Source organism: Chiloscyllium punctatum, chromosome 5 (assembly GCF_047496795.1).
Source record: "Chiloscyllium punctatum isolate Juve2018m chromosome 5, sChiPun1.3, whole genome shotgun sequence".
In the NCBI taxonomy this organism is placed as follows: domain Eukaryota; kingdom Metazoa; phylum Chordata; class Chondrichthyes; order Orectolobiformes; family Hemiscylliidae; genus Chiloscyllium; species Chiloscyllium punctatum.
In genome coordinates, this window is record NC_092743.1 from 55,415,012 (window position 1) to 55,440,667 (window position 25,656).

Sequence of the window (25,656 nt, forward strand, 5' to 3'; positions counted from 1 at the left end):
TCAATTAGCCACTATCAAAAACATGGCTGGACAGGAGCACTTAGTTCTGATCCATTGGTTATGGGGTTAGTTAGCTCTAACTGTTGCATTCTGCTTCTGCTATTTGGTATGCAAACAGTGTTGCATTATAGTCAGGTTTATCCCTTAGTTTTAGGTATTTCTGGTGCTGTGCTGGCATGTTTTCCTGTACTCTACATGGAATAGAACTGATTGCCCAGTTTGATGGTACTGGCAGAGTAGGTGACATGCGTTGCCGTGAGATCACAGATTGTGGCTGAGTACAATTCTACCATTGTTGAGGCCCCACAGCATTGTCATGAATATTCAGTTTTGAATTGCATGGTGTGATCTGAACTTATCTCCTTTATTGAACCGTCCAGTTGTTGTTCAACAAGAAGGTGTAATGATTCAGCAGCCTGATGGTAGTCAGTGTAATCAGCAGGGGGGCAGATTGCCTTGCTCATATTTGACCTGCTGCCATAAAATGTCATGGGGTCTAATTCAATATTAATGATTCTCAGGGAAATTCCCTACTAACTGTATCATGCTCTGATGAAGGCCAGTCATGCACATAACGTTGATAGAGCTGGCTATTCTGTTGTCATTCTTTGATAACTTGGTTGATGCAGGTCAACCATCAACTTTATTCCATTTTGACATTGTAGTGTGGAGCGATAACAACTGACCAGTATATTAGTGCCTTGAATGATTTGAGCTAGCACAGTGATCTGGTGTTGGATTTCCTGTTTAATGATGACCTTTCGAATGCAGTACAAAGGTGTGAAGAGTTATGAATACATTCCAGAATCGCCTCTTCAGGATATATGAGGTGTGAAAGTTTTGGCTGACCAGGTATGGGTTTATATGAGTTTTGTTTGGGCAATATTCAGGTTCAATCGAAGTCTCCCATATGGAGGGTTGAGAACGTTGAGAGTGGCTTACAAATCTGGTGCGTAGTGGTTAAGGACACTGCATTCATCTGCAAACTGAAGATCATGCTGTCTGTGGTGGCTAATTTAGTTTGGCAGGGAGGTGATTGAAATTGAAATGGTTTTCCTCAAAACAGAACATCGTAGTGACACCGGTGGGCATTTGGCCTTTGAAGTTGAATAACTACTGTCAGGTTGATTGCAAACAATGTGGGTTGTCATGCAGCACTGGTCAGGATTTTGAGGGCATACATTTCAATTCTCTCACTCAAGACATTTACAGCATGTCAAGTCATTTGGCAGAATGCCTCATCGCCAGAACTTTCCAACAAGCACCAAGACATGGCTTGGCTGGTGGTGAGAAGGGCTCTGCCTGTGAGATCCTTTATGCACTCTCAGCCACACCACACGCTGCCCTTGAAGTGGCTGCAGAGGGGACGAGACTATCACACACCTCCTTCCGGAATGTGCCTATGCAAAGGAAGTCTGGAGAGGAATGCAGTGGTGTTTGTCGAGGTTTGTCCTGAGCAGCGCCATGACGCGGGACTCCATACTCTACAGTCTGTTCCCTGGGACGCACACCGAGACGTACATCAACTGTGCCTGGAGGATCATCAACTCGGTGAAGGACGCTCTCTGGCGGTCCGAAACCTGTTGATCTTCCAGCTGAAGGAGTTGACCCCGATTGAGTGTTGCAGACTGGCACATTCCAAGGCGCAGGACTACGTGTTGAGTGACACGCTGAAGCTTGGGGCAGCTGCTGCCAAGGCACGGTGGGGAAAGACCACCGTGTAACATCTGCCTGCCTAAGAAGAACAGGGGGCCCACGCAGTCATTTGGGCTCTGCTGACACCTCAGCTAAATATATGGATATGTGATTGATAAATGTACAGACCTGTATATACAAATGACAAATTCTGATCTCTGTATGCAAAGAAATGGAATGTTTCCGTATTATGGCATGACCAACTGTACAGACCATCAAAATATTTTATGAATAAAGTATATTTTTGAAATTAAAAAATGTCAATATCCATATCTTTGGATTTACAGTGATTTACAGTGCTTTGGTCAGATTGATTGAAGGAAACAAAGAGTTCCTGGTGTTGTTGTTTATATTTTCTTGAATTTATCTGGCAGCAAGAACCATGACAGAGGTTCCCCTGGAAGCTATAGAGCTAACCTAGTGTTTCTGGGAAGATGTCCTCAGCCACAGGAAGCCTCAAGAAAATACATATCAGGATTTTACCTGATATGACGATGAGGAAAACACTTTGATGGTTTCCACAGTATGATTTATGTCCATTCTTGAAGATAGTTGTACTGGTGAAATCTTGACTGTGGGGATAGAGAATTTTTTTTCTCTCAAAGAGTCTTGATGTGAATAAACATTGCCAGCTTTGAAAGCCTCAGCCCTAATTCCATCAAGGCCACAGGCTTTGTTGCTTTTCATTTACATGATTGCGTGTTGCATCTCTCCTGTTGATGGTAGTTTACCCATGGACTCTACCACAGGCTGTTTGAGCATAGCCTGCAGAATATCAGCTGCCACTGTGATTGCACAGTTAAGGAGTCATTGGCAGTGTTCTTCCCAGCATTGACAAATGGCATCGTCATTCTGACAAAGAGCGACACCATATAGCGAGCGGAAAGGATTTTATCGATTTGATCTTAGTCTATGACCAAACCTTTGTGATTTTTGAAGTCACCCTTGTGATTTCACAAAGGACTTTGCATGATTATTTGCAACATGCTATTGGATCTCTCAGGCTTTCTCTTCTCACTTTTGCTATCTAGATTTATCTTTCATTGTCAACCTTGAGCTGTTGGTGTGCTGCCTTTTTGACATACTACTTTGAGTTGTTCTGCCAGATGATAAAGGCTTCATCATTTTTGTTGAAGCAATCCTGGTGACAGTGATACTCTAACCCAAAGGTCTTGGCACTGGGATTGAGTACAGCTGACTTTATTCAATCTCGCTGTGCTGGAATTGAATTGGACGTGTGAAGATCTTCGAAACTGATCATGAGCTACAATTAGAATGATTCACTGCAGTGAACCTGCCTGGAACCGAGACATTGGCCTTCTTCCTCCTCAACTTTTGGTTGTTGTGATGTCTTGGTGTTAGATGGATGTTCATCACCAATCATATAGGTAGACGATTGTCCAATGTCTTCAGTATGGATTGAGCAATACAGACATCACTTTGATCTCTGGCTCAAACAGTGACATAATTATGGGAGCCGATGGGGTCCTGGTGTTATCACTAGACTGTTAATCCAGAGACCCAGATAATGTTCTGTTGACTCAGATTCAAATCCAACTATGGCAGATCGTGGAATTTGATTTCAATAGAAATCGTGAATCAAGAGTCTAACAGTGACCATGAAACCATTGTTGAAATGATCATTGGAAAAACCCATCTGGTTCACTAATGTTCTTGAGGGAAGGAAACTGCCATCCTTACCCGGTCTGGCCTACATGTGACTCCAGACCCACAGCAATGTAATGACTTTTAACTGCCCTCTGGGCAATTATGCATAGCCACTCCGCTTAACCATCATCCTATGAACAAATAAAGAAAATCAGAATGATACCGATGTATAGATCTAGGTTGACTCAATATTGTTTTGTGTTTGTTCTTCTGGTGGAAGCGAGTCATTTTCATAACAAAGCTGCACTGAGTGTACTTTGTTATCGAAAGTCACTATCAGCATTGGCTGCTCCCATGTCACATTTCCCAATGCTTCCTTTCCAGACAGCTGAGTCCTGTCAACCCTCGCATTAAAATCCCTCGATTCTTTCCCATTTTTGAATGGCTGAACTTAATTAAAACTTTATCAAGGTCAGAATAAAACTTTTCCTTGAAATCTTTAATGGAATTAAGGTTTGGAGTGCAAATGCTGATGAAGATGATATTATTGATTGTGGCTTAGCTGGAAGTTTTCTTATTCTTTCATGGTATGTCAGTGCTGCTTGTTCTTCCCTATTGTTGTACTTGAATAGGGTGGCATATTAGGCCATTGTAAGGGGCAGCTGAGAGCCCACCTCATTACTGTGTGTCTGGAATTAGATATGGGCAAGACAAAATGAACCAAATGGGATTGAACGGCAATCAATGACAGTTTCACAATCATTCTTACCAAGACTAACTTTCACCTTCAGACTAAATGAGTTTAAATTACAACTGATGCCATGGTAGATTTGAATCATACCTCAGCAACTTGAGCTGTACCACTTGATTACTACTCCAGTAACACTGCCACCACTTACTATCTCCCATAAGAGGTGAAGTGCTGTGAGTCTTCCAGTTAAATAAATGAAGAGTTCTGGCAATGCATCCAAGATTATATTCCAGATGGCAAAACCAATTCTGTAGTCAGCCTTTCCTTTCCAGTAGAAGGGATATCCTGCTGCTTCAGCTGCTGCTTCCCATGAAAATGGGTCTTAATAAAATGGATGGTGGTAAGGAGGTCCTGAATGATGCACAAATGAGATTGGTATTGGGAACTGTTCTATTACTCTTTTAATTGAATGATTTGGGTTCAGAAGCTCTGCAAAACTGATAAGATTCATGCATGGTGCTTAACTGGAATAGGCACTTCCATTTGTAAAACAAGTTCGTCAAATAAAATAGGCCAGTACTCAATGAAAGTGGGACCAAAAAAAGGGTAGAATACAACACTTAGGAAGAAGCAATTAACAGTGAAGGTACTCTATAAAAGAGGTTTGACAGTGTTTTAGGTCCATCAGTAGACTGTCCATCAGCTGTGAAACTGTGTGAAGTTTACAAAGTTTGTGGATGAGCAAATGTTGCCTCTCCCTATTCACCCAGAGAAGAAAGTGCTTGACTTTCTTGAAATGCTGCAGAACACAAGGTGATATTTTTTATGATTTGCAAGTCCAATTCAGGAGACAGCCAAGCGAAAACTAATTTGTGTCGCACTGGAGTCACGCACAATCAAGTGCTGGCAACAGGAGCAGCTTCGTTTCCGGAAAGGAGGTTAGTGGAACTGTTGGGTTGTTTATGGGCAGTTTTCTTGATGTACATTTTTGTCATTTGCACATTCCTTTCAACGGAAATCAATTTTTAATCTGCCACGGTGGGCTAAAAATAGGTCTGTGTGATTTTTTGGAGGAGGCTGGGGGACAGAGGCCCACAGTTTGTGACCTGTGCGTGTCTGTTGCCATGAAGATAGGCAACAGGACAATTGACCTGACTGTAGCAATGGCCCAAGTGAAGCCCCTGCTGCTTGCCACCTGAGCACACAGCAGGGGACGGAGTAGCATTCCCAGCTGCTGACGACTGCCTGCTCCTTTTACAAACATTGTCTCCCACTGGTCACAAAGCTGTCATGGGAGATTGTTGCTAATGCTGCTACTACAATGTTGAATAGAACTATAGAATGATTCCCGTACAGAAGGAGGGAATTAAATCAATTGTGTATGTGCCTACATCCTTCAAAAACTGTATATTGCTGCCTGTTCAATGAATATATTTGTCGGAGAGACTGACAGAGAGAGAGAGAGAGAGAGAGCAACAGTGCAGTAGTTATGAAGAGGCCATATTGCTTGATTTGACACTTGGAATCACCAGCCCAGGTACTTTTGAGATAAGTGCAGAGTTGGGTTCAGCATATGGTGGGTGTAGGTGAAAGTGAGGATTGCAGAAGCTGGAGATTCGAGTCGAGAATGTAGTGCTGGAAAAGCACAGCAGGTCAAGCAGCATCCAAGGAGCAGGAGAATCGATGTTTCAGGCAAAAGCCCTTCATCAGGAAAGTAACAATACCTGTTTAGAAATATAGGTTTGATTAAGAAATAAGTGGATCACACATTTAAAAATATGAATGTGTGTCAATCTTCTTCATATGGAAAGAGTTAACCATATAAAAACTCCATCTCAGCTAACAGGACAAGCCAGAAAGATTCACTTTGAAAACCCAGCAAAGTTCACTTTGAAATTAAGAAGGCCTGATACGAGAGTCACGCCATCACATTGAGGGTGAAAATAAGATACTAACCACAAGAGAAATACAGGAGCTATAAAACCTAAGGAAATCAATTGATAAGAGATAGCATTGAAAGTTTCTTATCGTATGAGAATCTTGAGACATCAGAATCAAACAAAACTCATCTCAGAAATGGGTAGAAATGTGAGCTAAATAAAGGCAGAGACATGAAATATATTTTTTACTGATATATCTTTTTAAGAAATAAAACTTTCAAGATTGAAATGGATGAGAGCAATAAAAGAAATCTTCATATAGTAGTTATAAATTATCACCAATGAATTGATTAGATAAATTTATAAAGGAATCTTTACTGAATAATTCAGGCATAATGAAGAGAAACATTCATGCACTGTGACAGAACACCAAAGTTTCACACAATTTTAAATAAATATTTAATCATGACAATACTTCTTGACTTCTTTGGTCTGGTATGGTGGGAGCATTCTCTGTCCTGGTAAATCTAGGACAGCATAATATTGGAAGACAGCGGATTTTATTCCTCAAAAATGGTATTCGTGTAATGGTTGACCTCCTGTTTTTAGCTAAAAAGTTCATCTTTTAACATAACTATATAGAGTGCCTCTATAATGAAGCTTTTATATGTCTCTATACTTCAAAGTCTGTACATGATTTAAGTGAGCTGACTAAGCAATTTAAGCCTAAGCTCAGTTTATTTAAATTGAGAATCAATCTTTTTACCCTTCTCTGAAACTTTTTTAATAGTCTGAATGTAATCAGAGATGAACCAAATGTTTTAGTTATTGGAGTGCAGGGCACAATTTAAAATTTTGAAGATGACATGAAATTTTGACGAATTGTAAACTTAAAAGAGGAGAGTGTGGAATTCTAAAAGGACATTGGTAGGTTGGTAGAGTGAGCAGATAGGTGGAAGATGAGTTCAATGCAGAGAAGTGGGGTGAGAGTAGATGGCTATTTGATGACCAGTGTGGACACAATGGAATAAAGGACCACTTTTCACACTGCAAAAACTCTATGATTTTAAAGGTATTATTTAAAGAGCTGTTGTGTATTCTGTGTCCGCTGAGGTTATGTTTTCTGGCCTGATGACTGAAGGTAAGGTTCCAACTTCAACATGGTGGCATTTTCAAACTGGTGTAAAACAAATTGGAAATGAGGACCTTCTCATGCCTCTCATTTGAGTTGGTTTTCTTCTCTTGGTAAAATGTTAAGTTCAGCTCCAACTGCTTTGGTTTAATTTAATTGGTTTCATGAAACTTGGAGGTGTGCAGATCAGGTGATGCCTTTGACTATCTTAAGTTCATGCTTTGGACCCTTTTTAAGACCATTTCAGTCCGTGAACATCCCACGTATTAAATTGGAAATGGGATTCAAACATCATTTTTTTTTACATTTGTGACATTGCGCTGAATGCATACAGATATACAGAACTCAGGAAGAGACTATAATATTGTTAGATGTAGATTACAGATAACAGGTATAGTAATAGGGATTGGAGCTATCAATGATAAGTTCTAAAAAATTCAGTATGTATTTGATTTGACTTATTATTGTCACATGTACAGAGATACAGTGAAAGGTATTGCTTAGTGAGCTAAACAGGCAAATCGTACATAGGTACATCAGGGTAATAGACTAGAATGTAGAATACAGTGTTACAGCTAAGAGAAGATGCAGCGAAAGATCAACTCTGCTATATGAGAGCTTCATTCATAAGTATGAAACAGCAAGGAAGAAACTGTTCTTGAATCTGCTGGTACGTGTTTTCAAACTTTTGTAACTTCTGCCCGACAGAAGAGGGTTAAAGAGAGTAACTGGGATGGGAGGGGTCTTTGATTATGTTGGCTGCTTTCCTGAGGCAGCGGGAAGTGTAGACGGAATCAATGGAAGAAAGGCTGGTTTTTGTCTGGACCGGGCTGTGTTCACAACTCCCTGTAATTTCTTGCAGTGTTGGGCAGATCAGTGCCATACCAAGCTGTGATTCGTTCGGATAGGATACTTCCTATGTTGCATCGACAAAAAAAAAGGTAAGAGTTGTTGTGGACATGCTGAATTTCCTTAGCCTTCCCAGGAAGTTGAAGCTGTCGACCACCTCCACCTCAATGCATTGGTACAGGCAGGGGCATGTCCTCCACTCGGCTTCCTGACGTCGATGACCAGCTCCTTTGTTTTGCTGACATTGAGGGAAAGATTTTTGTCTTTACACCATGCCACTAAATTCTTAATCTCTTTCCTGTACTCTGTCTCATTGTTGTTTATAATCTGACCCACTACAATGATGTCACAGCAAATTTGTAAACAGAAGTAGAACTGAATTTTGCCACACAATCGTGAGTGAGTAAGGAGTATAGTAAGGGACTGAGTACACAACCTTGCATGGCACTGGTGTTAAGGATTATTGTGGAGGCGCTGTTGTCACCTATCTGTCCTGATTGCGGTCTGTGGCTCAGGGATTTGAAGATCCAGTTGTAGAGAGGGGAGAAGAGTCCTAGGTCTTGAAGTTTGATTAGATTAGATTAGATTACTTACAGCATGGAAACAGGCCCTTCGGCCCAACAAGTTCACACTGACCCGCCGAAGTGCACCCACCCAGATCCATTCCCCTACATTTACCCCTGCACCTAACACTATGGGCAATTTAGCACGGCCTGCACATTTTTGGACTGTGGGAGGAAACCGGAGCACCGGAGGAAACCCACGCAGACACGGGGAGAATGTGCAAACTCCACACAGTCAGTCGCCTGAGGCTGAGATGAGTTTAGCTGGAATTATGGTGCGAAGGCTGAGCTAAAGTCTATAAATAGGAATCTGACATAGGTATCCTTGTTATCCATATGTTGTAGAGATCAACCAGTATCTAGAGCATGCAGGTTTCTGGACTGTGATGCACGGACTGTTCAATATAGAAGAAGGATTAATAACAAGCTCCATTTTTTAGTGCTGTTCCTCAAGGAGAATTGCAACAATTCGAGGTTTTCTGGTCTAAGTACATTTAGTTTTGCTTTTGTACTGATCATATGGTTGATCATAGAGTTGAAAACTGTGAACTGCAGGAAAATATTAATCATAGAATTATAGAAACCTACAGTGTGAAAGCATGCCATTTGGCCCATCAACTAAGCACACCAACCTTCTGAAGAGTATTACACCCAGACCCAAACCCCTTCCCCCGTCCATGTACCCCTGCATTTCCCATGACTAATCCACATAGCCAACACATCCCTGGACCCTCTGGGCAACTTTGCATGGCCAATCTACCTAGTTGGATGTTTGGACTATGGGAGGAAACTAGAGCATCTGGAGGAAACCAACACAGACACAGGGAGAATGTACAGACACACAGACAATCACTCAAGCATGAAATTGAACCTGGGTCCTTGCCGCTGTGAGGCAGCAGGCACCACTGAGCCACTGTGTCATTCTAATGGATGAGGTGAGTGGACAGCAAAATGACAAATGGAGTTCAATCAACTGAAGTGTGAGGTAATGCATTTTGGGGAAGGCTCACCAGACAAGAAAATACACAGTCAATTGTAGGGCCCTGAGAATTGTAGAGGAACAGAGGGACTTTAGAGTCTGTATCCTTAGATCTGTGAAGTAGCTGGAAAGTTGGATAAGATGGTCAACCTGGCATATGAGATCATTTCCCTTTTTTAGCTGAGATTACAATATAAGTGCTGGGAGGGTAAACTGGAACTTTGTAAAGTATTAGTTAGTCCATTTCTGGAGTATTGTGTGCAGCTCTGATCATTGTACTAGATGTGACCACATCAAAAAAAAGAACATAAGAGATTTGAAGAGGTAGCCTAATCTAGTAAATTATAGCTTTGAGAAAAAAATGGAAAAAGTAGGATTTTTTTTTGCAACGGGGAGGCTAAAGACAAACTAAATGGATTCTGAGGGATTGAAATAGAATGGATGGAAAGACCCCATCTGTAGGCAGGAGGCATAGATTTAGAATAAAAAGGTAGAACATTTAGAGGGCTATTGAGAATTTATTTCACCATAAGTGTCTACAACTTACCTCCTGAAATAGTGGGAGAGACAGAAATCCTCATTACATGTGAAAAGTACTTGCCTGGAATTTCTATAACCTGTAAAGTTATGGACCAAGAGCTGAAAGTAGGATTCAGTTGGATGGTCACTTGTCAGCTGGTGCAGATCGCTTGGGTCAAAATTGCCTCCTTCTGTGCTGTAAATTATATGAATAATGAAATGAGAGGGTTTGTGGGCAGGCCAGCATTTATTATCCATCACTGATTGCCCTTTGGAATGTGGTTCTGGACTGTCGTCTTGAATGATTGGAGTCCATTTGGGGTAAGTACACCCACTATAATGTTAGGAGGGAGTTCCAGGGTTTTGACCCAGGAACAGAGTGGGATGTTTTTAGTACCGATGGTGTGTGACTTAGAGGAGAGCTTGGAGGTGATTTTGTTCCCATGAGTCTGTTGCCCTGGTTTTTCCATGTTGTAAGTTTGGAAGGTGCTGTTAAAGAAACCTTGTTAAGTTACTGTAACTTTGTCTCATTTTTAGTTAAGACTGGTGCTGTCACGTGCAAGCTCTTTCTTTATTAAACCAAGTTTAGTCTCATAACTTGACAGTAATGGCTGAGTGAGGGCTATGACAGGCCATCAAGTGACAGATCTTAGTGAAATACAGTTCCTGATGTCTTACAGTGTCCAAGTTTGAGCTGCTTGATTTATCCTGAATCTATTCCATTTAATACGGTCATATGACATACCATATGACATGATGGAATGTGTCCTCAGTGTGAAGATGGGATGTGGTCGATTGGATTGGTCCCTCTTGTTGGCTCTCTTAGCAGCACAGGTCCAGTTGCACAGACATATTCTTCAGGGTTTAGACAACCTGGTCAGCAGTGATCCTGGTAAGCCATCCTTGGTGATGGACAGTGGAGTCCTCTATGCAGAGTACATTAAATGTCCTTGCCACCCTCAATGCCATGAAACTTTAAAAAAAAAACAACTTAATGATGTGTGGTTGGATTTGCTGGAGAGCTGTAGATTTGATTAAATCATTGGGCTATTATGAACTAAGGGCCACCATCTTAAATGAAGAATGAAGTGCATGAACTTGGATGTGTGGAAGTTTTTTTTTAACAGAGCGAAAAATAAAGATTTGGTTGGCAATTACTGCTGGTGTCTAACTGTCCTTCAAGAAAAATGTTAAGAAAATCTACAATCTCGTGACAGAGCAAAGGTAAGAGTTTGTCTTTTAATCAATCAATAGGAACTTGTTTCTTTGTTTTATTTCCTCTTACAAGTTGGGTTAATGTTGGGGAGGGTTTGTGGATCACTGGGTGGGAGCAGAAAGTAGTCTGAATGGGCCATATCGGAAAGTCTGAAAGGCCGTTTGATATTTTCTTATTGCTTCTTTCTGACTTTTCAAATTTCATCATTAGAAATAGAAGGAAACTTCTGTTCTGGATACATTTTACTCTCGCATGAATGATTGCAAAAGAAAGCACTACAGGCACATTTTGCATTTCAGTGACATTTCTGTTTTCTTAGAGAATGGTCATTTTTAAAAAAAATAGAGATTTCAACCTCCAGTTACAAACTGAAAAAACACAAGACAGGATTTCACATTTTAAAATATTCACTGTAACAAGTTACTAAGAGAAAAACTACTTGATTAAATGCTATTTGCATTTTGTAGGCACCGAGACTTTAATTTACAGAAATGATGTTCCCCTCTGATGTTTGTCACCCATTTCACTCACCGAGGAATTACAGTCCTTTCAGCAAGTAGGCCATTTTTCTTTCCAATGAGTTCCAATATTTCCTGTTTTACTAATAGTGACCATCGCTGAAAAATGTGTTGCTGGAAAAGTACAGCAGGTCAGGCAGCATCAAAGGAGCAGGAGAATCGATGTTTCTGGTATGAGCCCTTCTTCAGGAATGAGGAAGGTGTGCCAAGCAGGCTAAGATAAAAGGTAGGGAGGAAGGACTTGAGGGAGGAGCATTGGGAATGCGATAGGTGGAAGGAGGTTAAGGTGAGGGTGATAGGCTGGAGAGGGGGTGGGGGCGGAGAGGTCGGGAAGAAGATTGCAGGTCAAGAAGGCAGTGCTGAGTCCAAGGGTTGGGACTGAGAAAAGGTGGGGGGAGGGGAAATGAGGAAGCTGGAGAAATCTGCTCCCAACCCCTCTCTGGCCTATCACCCTCACCTTAACCACCTTCCACCTATCGCATTCCCAATTCCCCTCCTCCAAGTCACTCCTCCCTACCTTTTATCTTAGCCTGCTTGGCACACCTTCCTCATTCCTGAAGAAGGGCTTATGCCCGAAACGTCGATTCTCCTGCTCCTTGGATGCTGCCTGACCTGCTGCGCTTTTCCAGCAACACATTTTTCAGCTCTGATCTCCAGCATCTGCAGTCCTCACTTTCTCCTAATAGTGACCATCTCCAGGCACTTTGCTCAGTCATCGGAAGTTTCTTCAATCTACCATCAGTAATAAAACCTGTTCTGATCATTGTGCTTGCCCTTGGTGATGACAGAATATATCTTGCCAAATCTTTGCAAGAGGCACTTCACTGAGTAGAGAATGTCTCCTTCCTGCATCAAGCTATATCACCTCTCAAGGCCAAACAGCCTTTTCTGTGTACTTTCTATTTGTGATAATCATTGATTTATTAGCCTGACCTCAAAAATATAATCCATTGTCCCCTTTCCTCCTGGCAAAATAAGACTCATTGATGATGCATCCAAGTAATTGACTATCCTTGATGCCCAACTCTCTTTTATTATTCAGTAAATGCGCAGTTCACGGATGGTTTTTTGGAGCTGTTTGTGGTAGAGCACATGAGGGACAGGCAGGCCTGGATTTGCTGATATGTATTGAGGCAGGTTTGATTTGGGTGCTTAGGGTGAAAAAGCTCGTTGAGGGTACTGACCATAATATGATAGAATTTACTCTGCAGTTTGAGAGGGAGAAGCTGAAATCAGATGTAACAATATTACATTTGGGTAAAGGCTACTACAAAGACATGAGGGAGGAGCTGGCTAGAGTTGATTGGAAGAGGAGCCTAGCAGGGAAGAGGGTGGAGCAACAATGGGAGTAATTTGGGAGGCACAACAAAAATTGATCCCAAGGAAGAAGGAACATACTAAGGGGAGGACGAGGCAGCCATGGCTGACAAGAGGAGTCAAAGACAGCATAAAAGCAAAGGAAAAAGACATACAATGTCGTGAAGCTTAGTGGGAAGCCATACAATTGAAAAGCCTTTAAAAACTAGCACAGGACAACTAAAAAAATCAATAAGTGAGGAGAAGAGAGTAAGGTAGCTGGTGATATGAAGTAAGATTGCAAGATTTTATTTAGATATCTAAAACATAAGAGAAAGGCAAGAATAGACATTGGACTGCTAGTAAATGAAGCTGAAGAAGAAGTAACAGAGAGCAAAGAAATAGCCGAGGAACCGAATAAGTACTTTGCATCAGTTTTCACCAGCAGTATACCAGAATTTCAAAAGGATCATGGGACAGAGATGAGTGTAGTGGTCATCACAAAGGAAGAGGTGATGGGGAAGCTGAAAAATCTGAAGGTGGATAAATCACCTGGACCAGATGGATTACACCCCAGGGTTCTCAAGTAGATTGCTTTGGAGATTGTAAAGGCATAGGTGGTGATCTTTCAGGAATCACTGGAGTCAGGGAGGGTCCTAGAGGACTGGAAAATAGCTACTGGAATACCCTTGTTTTAAGAAGGGAGGGAGGCAGAAGGCAGGAAACTGTAGGCCAGTTAGCCTGACCTCAGTTGTTAGTAAGATTTTAGAGTCCATTATTAAGAATGGGGTTGTGAAGTATTTGGAAGTACTTTGTAAAATAGGGCAGAATCAGCTTGGCTTCATCAAGGCAGGTCATGCCTGAAAAATCTGGTAAAATTCTTTGAGGAAGTAATGAGCAAGTTAGACAACGCAGAGCTAGTGGATGTGATCTGTTTGGATTTCCAGAAGGCCTTTGACAAGGCTCTAGTACAAAAGCAGAAATGTACTGCTAAGGATGTATAGTATAAGGCTCTGGTCAGACAGCGTTTAGAATATTGTAAGCAGTTTTGGGCCCCGTACCATAGGAAGGGTGTTAAATAAGAAATGAGCCTATCATGTTAGGGCAAGATATTGGCACAGATAGAGGATGGGCTGACTGTCAAAAGTCAGAGTGGGGATTAAGGGATCTTTTTCAGGATGACAGCCAGTGGCTAGTAGAGTTCTGCAGGCGTCAGTGTAGGGACTACAACCATTCACATTATACATTAATGATCTGGACAAAGAAACTGAGGGCATTGTTGTTAAGTTTGCAAATAACAGAAAAAGTAGGTGGAGGGACAGGCTGTGTTGAGGAGGTGGGGTGGCTGCAGAAGGACTTGAACAAGCTTGGAGGGTGGAAAAAAGATATGGCAGACAGAATATACTATGGGAAAGTGTCAGGTTTTGCACTTTATTAGGGTGAATTGAAACATGGAATATTTTCTAGATGGGAAAAGCCTCAAAAATCTGAAGTACTAAGGGACTCAGGAGTCCTAATTCAGGATTCTCTTAAGGTTAACATGCAGGTTCAGTTGGCAGTTAGGAAGACAAATGCATGTTAGCATTCATTTCAAAAAGGCTCTAGTACAAAAGCAGAAATGTACTGCTGAGGATGTATAGTATAAGGCTCTGGTCAGACAGCATTTAGAATATTGTAAGCAGTTTTGGGCCCCGTACCATAGGAAGGGTGTGCTGGTGTTAGAGAGGGTCCACAGGGGGTTCACAACAATGATCCTGAGGATGGAGGCTTGTCATTAAGGAGAGGTTGAGGACTCTGGGCCTGTATTTGATGGAATTTAGAAGGATGATAGGTGGTCTGATTGAAAGTTACTGAATACTGAGAGGCCTGCTGAGAGTTGATGTGAGAGGATGTTTCCAGTTGTGGGAGAGGCTAGGACCCGAGTGCACAGCTCCAGAATGAAGGCATGACCCTTTAGAACTGAGATGAGGAGGAATTCCTTCAGCCTGTGGGTGGTTTATCTGTGGAACCCATTGCTTCAGAGCGCTGTGGAGGCTAAGTCATTGAGAATATTTAAGACAGAGATAGATTCTTCATTAGTAATAAGATCAAGGGTTATTTGGATAGCAAGGAAATGAAGTTGAGAAACATATCAGCTATGATCAAATGGTGGATCAGACCTCATGCGCCAAATGGCCTAATTCTGCTCTTATATCAAATGGTCTTATGGTCTCACAGCACAACTGTTTATGACATAATACTTCCAACAACTTTCTAGGAGTTTGGAAGACTCCAAGTGTACCCCTGGTGGGTTCAGAGACTGATCCTATTGTCTCCAAGGACAAATACCTTCCATCTTCTACCCAGTAAAACAATCTAAGTCTTTATTTATTCCTGAACAATCAAATCACCTAGCCTTATTGTCAAAGCATATTTTAGGACAGATCATATGGCTCCCCCTTTTTATTGTAAATTCAAAGATACAGTCCCAAAAGATGAACCTCATAATTATAACCATGGATTATTATTTCTCAAATTAAAAAGGTCTTCTGGGAGCTATGATAGTTTATATCAATGTTTAAAGCTTAAGGTTTATTTTCAAATGTCTGAACTGTCCTGAGAATATGTAATTTCAGTAACAATGAGAACTTACATGTGAAGCAGGCGGTATCAAAATATAACTTTAAAAAGCATATTTAAAGATATGAATGGATTTGTTCTAAGCTTTTTGTTTGAGTTGTTAACTGTGCAGTAACAGTTACAGCAGTATTTAGTCATTTTCTGATTAATTCAGGTTCCAGAGTGTTCACTCACATACACGGTTCTTTATTATAGTTTAAGGTAACTATTGTATCTCACCTTGAGCTGTCCTCTGCCTTTTAGTTTAAAAAAGGAGCAACCTCTTGATTGTGTTGTTTAACACTAGTGCAATCCCAACGGATCGTGCCCCTTTGTATTTTTTTAAGCGCTGTCACAGAATTTTCTATGCAGAATTAGTCCGATTTCCTGGCTTCCAGTTAATTGAACTGCTGTATCTTCCAAAGCTCATTTGTGTCCTCTGGCAAACTAAACTCATTAGTTACTGACTTGTAGCTATTTGAACTTGCAATTATCTGAAATAATTTGTCGTCTATGGAGTAGTTCAAATAATAGGACTTTAAAGTGCAGTACTTATACTAGCCGAAAGATGCAATGTAAATGAAAAGCCTGATAAATGCTGCCCCAGGATTATGTCCTGGTTTGAGAGAATGTTGATGATCTATTTTTCTGGTTTTGTGCTACAACAGCTGCAGACTTGAGGTCAGAAGCATGGTCTGGAAAGGTTAAATGGTAATTGTGTCCAATATATGACATTGTGGCTCTGTGTGAGTGTCTGTTATCTGTAAAACTAAGTAGGTCACAATAATTGAGCACTAAGTGTAAGAATGATCTAGCAGTATAACACTGAAGGGAAACACTTTCTGAATAGATCGAAAGGAGCCTTCCTGCATATTCTGGATAGGTGGACGGCTGAGGGAATGCAGGATTCAACTGAATATTACCAGCATTTCTCAAGGCTGGTCTTGAAAGTCCTCCATCTGTATATTGTTACCATAAGATTAGAAAACTTCTCGACTGCAAACATTCCTGCAAAGCAGGGAGAAGCTGAGGCAAAATAATGAAGGAAATGTGAGAGTGTGTCAAGTCCTGTCTACTTAAACATGAAGGGATGAGCAAACTGAGGCAGTGTGTTCTGCCTGCAACAGGAAGGAAGAATCATTTCTTGCAGCATGGATTTAATGGAAGGTTGCCTTGATATATTTTCTCTGAATCTATCTGAAAATAGCCTAAACATTTATGTTAACACCTTGCACCTATCCACCTGGCACCCTACTACCTGACTCCCTATACTTCTCACACCCAATTAACCTGCAACCCTAATCCCCATTTGGTACCCTACCACTGGCATCCTACCTCACCCCAGTTGGCACTCCACTTACTTGACACTCTAACCAGTATGCTGCTAACCTAGCACCATACCCATTATTCATTTTACAGCCTACTCCTGGCACCCTATTCCCTCCCTAACTGGCACTATTCCCTGCTGGCATCTGATGTACCTGACTCCCTGAAACTCTACCCACCTGGCATCTTGCTTACCTGGCATCTTAACTTCCCAGTAACATAGCAACTCATTTACCTTATCTACACTGACTGCAGTGAAAAGGGGTATGCTTTGTCTACTTTTTTTTAGATTAGATTAGATTCCCTACAGTGTGGACACAGGCCCTTTGGCCCAACAAGTCCACACTGACCCTCCGAAGAGTATTCCACCCCCCACTCTGACTAATGCACCTAACAACTATGAACAATTTAGCATGGCCAATTCACCTGACCTGCATGTCTTTGGAATGTGGGAGGAAACCGGAGCACCTGGAGGAAACCCACGCAGACACGGGGAGAATGTGCAAACTCCACACAGACAAGGCTGGAATCGAACCTGGGACCCTGGCACTGTGAGGCAGCAGTGCTAACCACTGAGCCACCGTGCCGCCCCAGAAAGTTACCGAAGGAATGAAGTGCCGGGCAGTGCCCGTAGTTAACTGGACGCGAATATGTTCTATGCTATGCAAGCACTGACAGAATGGAATTACAGCTGTGCATTTGAATGAATGAATGAATGAATTATTTTTGAATGAGTGAATGATTTTATTTTCGCATGTATTTTACAGTGAGAAGTACAATTAAATATAGAGAAAGGCTTCATTTCGTCACCATTTTGATAGTCTAACACTAAGTGATAAATGAAAAATGAATTTCTGAGGATTCCCTGAGCAGAGGCTCCTCTCGGATATACGGAGCTCTCTTCTTTCACTAAAACTAAACAAGACCTGGAGTGAAAAACTATGTGAGATCATCACTCCTTTGAAAGTAGGGATGAACTTCCCTAAATTTAGCTGGTACCTCAGTTAACATGCACAGTTGAGCCTAAATATCTGAATTGATAACTGTCTCTCCACCAACATTAATTCTACTATCATGCATTATTAAGCTTAACTATTCCAATAGAATTTTGACTTTTCTCCAAAGACCTACTTCACACCTCGAATGCACAAAGAAATTCTGTTTGTTTGCTCAATGTATATCATTTGATTACCCAACAATAAAACGAAATCCAATAAATCTGCAGTTAATAAGATATGTAAAATGAAAGAATGTGTAAAACACGAAAGTGTTTATGTTGATGAACAATTAAAATTCACGGTGAAGTGAAACTGGTAAATGTTTCAGTTGGTAAATCTATGTTTTAATTATAATTAATTAGATTCATGCAGGCAGCTGATCTAAAGAGCTTCTGTGCTGGCAATATAGCCAACAGTGAGGATAATTCATCAGTGAGGATTTAGACACTTCTCCTTTGAGTGGAACTTTCTCCAGATCATATAGAAGTCTACCACCTAATCTTCAGAATTTCACCAGTAGGAAATCCTTCTTCGAGGGATAAAGGTCTTATCTTATGAAGAAAGGTTTGGCGAATGGGGTATTTAGATGAATGAGAGGTGATCTTATTTAGGATCCTGAGGGAACTTGACTAGGTGGAATCTGAGAGGATATTTCCCCGTTGGGAGAGCTTAAGAATAAGAGGTCTCAAGACTGAGATGAGAGGTTTTTGTTTTCTGAGGGTTATTAGTCTGGAGAATTCTATTCATCATCATTAAAATTAAGGGATGAAGTTTTTTCAGCCCCTGCATGACAGGGGCATTGATGAGTCAATTATGAAAATATGCCAATATTGGAAAAATGAGTTAGAGATCCATAGAGTTATACAGCATGGAAACAGACACATTTGTCCAATTTTTCCATGGCAACCAGATATCCTAACCTAATCTAGTCCCCGTTTACCAGCATTTGGCCCATATCCCTCTACACCCTTTCTATTCATACCTTTTAACATGGAAGGATTCTGGGTAATCCAAGATGGAGGACGGGAAAAGTTTCTGGCTGTAACAGCTGCTCCTTTTTTGCAATATTTTAGGTGCTGGAGGTGATTTCCTCGAATTCCAGGAACAGCAATTACTGTTTCATATGGTGTTGCATTGTTTTGGAACTTTGGAAAAAAAAGTCAAAACAACAGCAGTTTTAAAAGGGAGAAGAACAGACAAAGGAAGCACATGGTGAGGTCAGTGCAGGAGAGAGAGAGAGAGCCTGCACAGTTACTGCATTTGTGGTTTGAATTCATGTATTGTTGGACATAATGAACTGCCAGAGGAAGTGGTGGAGGCTGGTACAATTGCAACATTTAAGAGGCATTTGGATGGGTATATGAATAGGAAAGGTTTGGAGGGATATGGGGCCAGGTGCTGGCAGGTGGGACTAGAATGGGTTGGGATATCTGGTCGGCATGGACGGGTTGGACCAAAGGGTCTTGTTTCCATGCTGTACATCGCTATAACTCTATAACTGTTGCAATTGTACCAGCTCTCATCCATCCTCTGGCATCTTGCTCCATACATGCACCACCCTCTGCATGAAAATGTTGCCCCTTAGGTCCCTTTTAAATCTTTTCCCTCTCCTTTTAAACCTATGTCCTCCAGTTTTAGACTCCCCTACCTTGGGAAAAAGACCTTGACTATTCATTCATGCCTCTCATGATTTTATATACATTCTTTAAGGTCAATGCTCAGCCACCAATGCTCCAGGGAAAATAACCCCAGCCTATTTAGTTTCTTCCCATAGCTCAAATCCTCCAACCATGGCAACATCCTAGTAAATCTTCTCTGAACACTTTCAAGTTTAACAACATCCTTCCTAGAGCAGGGAGAACAGAGTTCATCATAGAGGAATAATAGAATCCCTACAGTGCAGAAACAGACCATTCGGCCCAACAAGTCCACACTGACCCTCTGAAGAGTATCCCACCCAAACCCATTCATTTACCCCTGACTAATGCACCTAACTTATGAGCGATTTAGCATGGCCAGTTCACCTAACCTGCACATCTTTGGATTGTGGGAGGAAACCAAAGCACCTAGAGGAAACCCACAGGGAGAATGCGCAAGCTTCACACAGACAGTCATCTGAGGCTGAAATCAAACCTGGATTCCTGGCACTGTAAGGCAGCAGTGCTAACCACTGAGCCACCTTGCCATCCCTGGTGAATACAGTTTTGTAGAAATAGCCTAACCAATGTCCTGTACAACCACAACATGATGTCCCAACTTGTATACTCAATGCACTGACCAATAAATGCAAGTATGCCAAACACCTCCTTCACCACCCTGTCTGCCTGCAACTCCACTTTCAAGGAACTATGCATCTGTACCCATGGGTCTCTTTGTTCAGCAGCACTCCCCAGGCCCTACCATTAAGTGTATAAGTCCTTTCCTGGTTTGCCTTATGAAAATACAACACCTCACATTTATCTAAACTCCATCTGCCACTCCTCAGCCCATTGGCCCATCTGATTGAGGTCCCTTGTACTCTGAGATAACCTTCTTCACTGTCCACTACACCACCAATTTTGGTGTAATTTGCAAACTTATTAACTATACCTCCCATGTTCACATCCAAATCATTTATATAAATGACAACAACCAGTGAAACCAGCACCAATCCTTGCAACACACTGCTAGTCACAAGCCTCCAGTCCGAAAAACAACTCTCTACCACCATCCTCTGTCTCCTATCTTCAAGCCAATTATGTATCCAATTAGCTAGCTTCCCATGGATTCCATATGATCAAACCTTGCTAACCAGCCTACCATGTGGAACATTGTTGAACCCCTTTCTGAAGTCCAAATAGACAATGTCTACTATTTGCCTTCATCAATCTTCTTTGCCACCTCTTCAAAAAACTCAATCAAGTTAGTGAGATATGATTTCCCACTCACAAAGCAATTCTGACTATGCCAATTCAGTCCTGCCTTTCCAAATGCATGTAAATCCTGTCCCCCAGAATCCCTTCCAACAACATCTAGATGGGTATATGAATGGGAAGGGCTTAAAGAGATATGGGCCAACTGTTGGCAAATGGGATTAGATTAATTTATCTTGTTGGCATGGACAAGTTGGACCGACAGGTCTGTCTCCATGCTGTATGTTTCTATACCTCAACACCTCTATATTGTGTTGTACAGGGCGTTGCTGAGGAGAGGGCTTAGAAAAGATATGTCAGGATATGGCCAGAATGGAGGTTTGATATATAAAATATACTGGAAATGTTGGTACGTTTTGTTTCATTGGAACAAAGGAGGTTTAGGTGTAATCATGAGGGTCATAGATAAGGTGATTAGATTCTTTTCCCTCAGGTGGGAGAGTTCAAAACTAGGGTGCATATGGTTAAGGTATATTGGGTCCAGGTCGATGTGCTTATTGGTTGAATCTGTGGATGAATGCCATGCCTCTAGGAATTCCCTGGCTGTTCTCTGTTTGACTTGTCCTATAATAGTAGTGTTGTCCCAGTCGAACTCATGTTGCTTGTCATCTGAGTGTGAGGCTACTAAGGATAGCTGGTCATGCCGTTTCGTGGCTAGTTGGTGTTCATGGATGCGGATCATTAGCTGTCTTCCTGTTTGTCCTATATAATGTTTTGTGCAGTCCTTGCATGGGATTTTGTACACTACTCCTATGTAGTGCTTTGTCGGTGTTCAAGGAAATGAAATGAATTAGAACAAGAATTAGAACAAGCTCCACCAATCACTAAATTATACCTTGGTCTGCCCAGTTCTCTTCTCCTTTAAATAACTTGCCTCGCTTTATCCCACTTAGCTCTCATTTGAAATCCTTGTTTTTACAATGTATATCTTCACTGCTTTTCTTTCTCAGCTTCTGAGCTGAGCAATTTCTAATCCTCAGCAATATCAATTTCCATTTCAACTCCTCATGCTGTCTTCCCTCTCAATTCACTGCTTTTCCATCATTACTTTAATTCTCCTTCCATATCAAGTCAAAGCTCCTTCCATCACTTTGCCACTTAAAATGTTCTGATTCCTTTCCATGATATCAAGCACAGATAGATTTATCCAATCTCTCCTTTGTATCTCCAGTCTCTACTGACATTCCCCTTCACCCTCCCAATTCAACTAATCTCTGTGTTGCTTCTTAAAAAAATGTTCCAAATAGCTTGCGACTGTGTTCAAAATCCGAACTGTGATGACTTGGGCCTTCTATTTGCCAGGCTATGTTTCAGCTGCCAATCTGCTGTACAACATCCTCACCTCCAAGCTTTGCATTCCCTTTAAATCGCCCCTTGCCCCCACCCTCTCTCACACTCACATTGCCAATATAAACAGTCCCTTCTTGACTTATCTGAAGTTTTCATTGTCGTTGACCACACTGTCCTCTTCAATGCTTCTCCTTGGCCATCCAGCTGAGTGTGACTGTATTCCTGTATTCCATTCTTATCTGTCTTGTCATAGCAAAAAAAAAATCAATGGCTTTTGTTCCCTTACCATTACCATGTACCATGTCCTTTAAGAATCAATTATTGCCCATTCACCTAATTAATATCTACGTGTTAACTTCATCTAACACTCTGCCTGCATTTTCCAAGCATCAAGTCCACTTCACACATCACTCTGTGCCCACAAACATATATTGGTTGTTGATTGAACAACTTTAATATTCTGGTCTTTGTTTTCAGTATCCTATATGCCCTCACCTCTCCCTATCTCTGTAACTGTCTCCAACATTACACTCTCCAAGGTACCTATGCTTTTCCAATTCTGTTTGCTTAGATATCCCTGACTTTAGTTGTCCCATGATTGCTGACAGTGGCTTCAGTTTGAGAGCCTTGCTTCTAAAATTCCTTCCTTAAACCTTTCCATTTCTCAACCTCTCTACTTCTGTTTGCTCTTTTAAAGATTGTTCCTTAAGATAACTTTGTGGCTAAGCTTTATGTCATCTGCCAGAGTTATTACCTGTTCAAGTTTTGTGACAAATTTTATTTTATAATGAGCCTATGTAACACTTTTTTTACACTTCTACTTAACAAATGCAAGTTGTTGTTATGGCTTACTTCTCCATTTGCACATATATTTCTGTTGCCATATGTTTGCCTATGACAACCCTGACTGAGACATGAAGTGGGAAGCAGTTTTGCTTTAAATTATTTAAAGTTGAATCATGCAGATAAGGCTCAACCGTGAAATTAGTTTGGGGCTCCCACTGGTGCCACCGTACAGGTGGGGCAGTCAACCTGTCCACCACCCACCTGATGGGCATCCAACCTCAAAATAAGCTTCAATATGTTTAAAATAAGCAGCTTACTGCCATATTAAGATATCCTGAAGAGGGATCTGATATCACAGTATTTCATGCGTATATGATAACATCATTGACAAATATTTTCAAACCATAGAAAGTAATTTTTAATGTTGTCTTACCAAACAAAGCTTCAGTGGGCTTTGAAGGCTAGAGATGCCTTCTGGTGGTTGAAGAGTGGCAAGGATGTTTTGCAATAAACCATAATAATAAAACATGCTGATGATCACTGTAATATACCAGCGTGGCTTAGCCACATTTAATACCTTGCCTAATTAGGGTAATGGAGCAGACATTACAGTTGATAACAAATGATAGCTGCAGGGCTAGAGCTTGCTGGTATATCAGAGTGATTGACAAACTCTCCCTGTAGTTACAAAACATTTTAAAAACTATTAGAGAAGTACAAGTAAATCTTAAGTAATTGACAATGATATATAAGAATGCCTACGAGCTACAGTGTTATAGCCCTAGGCTCTAATGTGGAAATGGTAGATTTAAATCTTGGCTCTGAGAAATAGACAAATCAGGTTTCCCCTGTGAATACCTTGGGGCAGTTCTCGCAGAACTGCTAGACAGATTTTACTGAAGCTTAAGTGTTCCATCAAAATGGCTTTGAGATGGAGATTAAATCGATGGACATCCGGCCTCTCATATCCAACATCTTGTTTGCATCTTGTCTCTAGTCACAAGTAGGATATTGCTTGTTTGTGAGAAGGTAATAGCAACAAGGATGGAGAAAGGGAGAAAATGGGGGGAAGCGAGGACCCAATGGTATTATCACTGGACTGTTAATCCAGATAATGTTCTGTGGACGTGGGTTCAAATCCTGCCAATGTAGCTGGTAGAACTTGAATTCCATAAAACCTGGAATTAAGTGGTTACCTATGACCATGAATCAATCAGAAAAAAACAATCTGGTTCACTAATGCTGTGTGGGGAACGAAACTGCTGTTCTTACTTGATTTGGCCTACATGTGACTCCAGACCAACAGCAATGTGGTTGCCCTCTAGGGATGGGCAATAAATGCTGCCTGGCCAGCGACGCCTTTACCTTGTGAATGAATAAAGGGAAATAAATTGGGTACATGACCAGTAAGAAGTGTAATAAATTTGAGTTTGAGGATTATTTAAGTTGAATAATATATCACTTTTCATTTGTGAGAAATCTCAAGTATATTGAGGGTTAATCCAAGCCATTAAGATAAACTTTAGTGGGGTCAGACAGCAAAATATCAATTCCTACTCTGTGACTTCATCATATGTTTCAGCAAAGACAGAAGGACGGGTACAAAAACAGTGGGACACAATGATGAATTACATGGCTCTCTCCACCATTTGCATTTTTCTTCCATATGCTTGTCATGACAATTCTGACTGAGGAGTGGAGCAAGCAGCAGCTTTCATTCTGAATATCAGCACAGTTATACTGATCTTCCAGATGGCATGGGATGTGAAGCATGATGTTCCATGTCTATTATCTGTACTGGGCTCATGCTGCATTTCTGATTTGCATTGAGGTTTCTCTGTTACCTCCTGAGTTTTTAGTTTATCAATTGGAGTGAGTGTTGAAACAGGGTGTACACGAGCAGCCTTCAGACTGATAGTCAGACTGCATACAGACATGCCTAAGTATTAGGAGCTGGAGTGACAATTTGACCCCTTGAGCAAACCCTGCCATTCAATAAGATCATGGTGGATCTGATTACTCCACATTCTTCCCAGTCACAATAAGCTTTAGAGCCTTTTTTTTAAAATCAACTATTTACCCAGGCCTGCCATGAAAATGTTCAAACTTTCTCCATCTACCATCTTTTGAGGAAGAGGGTTCTAAAGAAACTCACTCTCTGATGAAAAGAAAATTCTCCTTGTCCCCTCAATTGGGCAAATCTTTTCACATCTACCCTATTAAAACCCCTTAGGATCTTCTATGTTCAATAAGTTTGCCTCTTACTCTTCCAAACTCTATTAGTGATAAGCACAGCCTGTTCAACCTTTCTAATAAGGCAACCACTAATCTAGTGAATGTTATCATAAATACTTTCAAGTGATTCAATCTCTCCTTAAACAAAGAGACCAATACATGTACACTGTACTCTTGATGTTGTCTCACCAATGTTCTGCTTAACTGAAGCATAACTTCCTTGCCTTTGTATTCAAATCATACTCGGTAAACAATAATGTTCCTTTTACTTTCTTATTTACATGACATAACTGCACACTAAGCTTATGTGATTCATACCTATGACTATCCAAATCTCTCTTCATCTTGCAGTTCTGTAACTTCTTAACCTTTCGATAATATACAACTTATTGTTTTTCTTGCCAAAATGAACAATTTCATACTTTTGCATGTTATACTGCAGGCTCAATCTACTTAACCTATCTATATCTCTTTCTGGCCCCCTTGTGTCTTCATCACAACTTGATTCCCTACCTATCTTTGTTTCATAAGAAAATTTAGCAAATATACTTTTGGTCTCGTCATT

At 41.0% G+C, this 25,656-nt stretch overlaps 1 protein-coding gene across 13 annotated transcripts in view; it reads left to right on the forward strand.

Moving 5' to 3' along the window:
- Nucleotides 1-25,656, forward strand: part of dlgap1a (discs, large (Drosophila) homolog-associated protein 1a) — a 766,490-nt gene that overhangs the window by 18,688 nt on the left and 722,146 nt on the right. For 2 of the 13 annotated variants that reach the window (XM_072570353.1, XM_072570357.1), the window contains exon 2: nucleotides 18,942-19,080. The exons of the other annotated variants lie outside the window; for them this stretch is intronic. The gene's annotated coding sequence lies outside the window, so the exon portion shown is untranslated. The remainder of the gene's footprint in view (nucleotides 1-18,941; nucleotides 19,081-25,656) is intronic. 13 annotated transcript variants of the gene reach the window in all.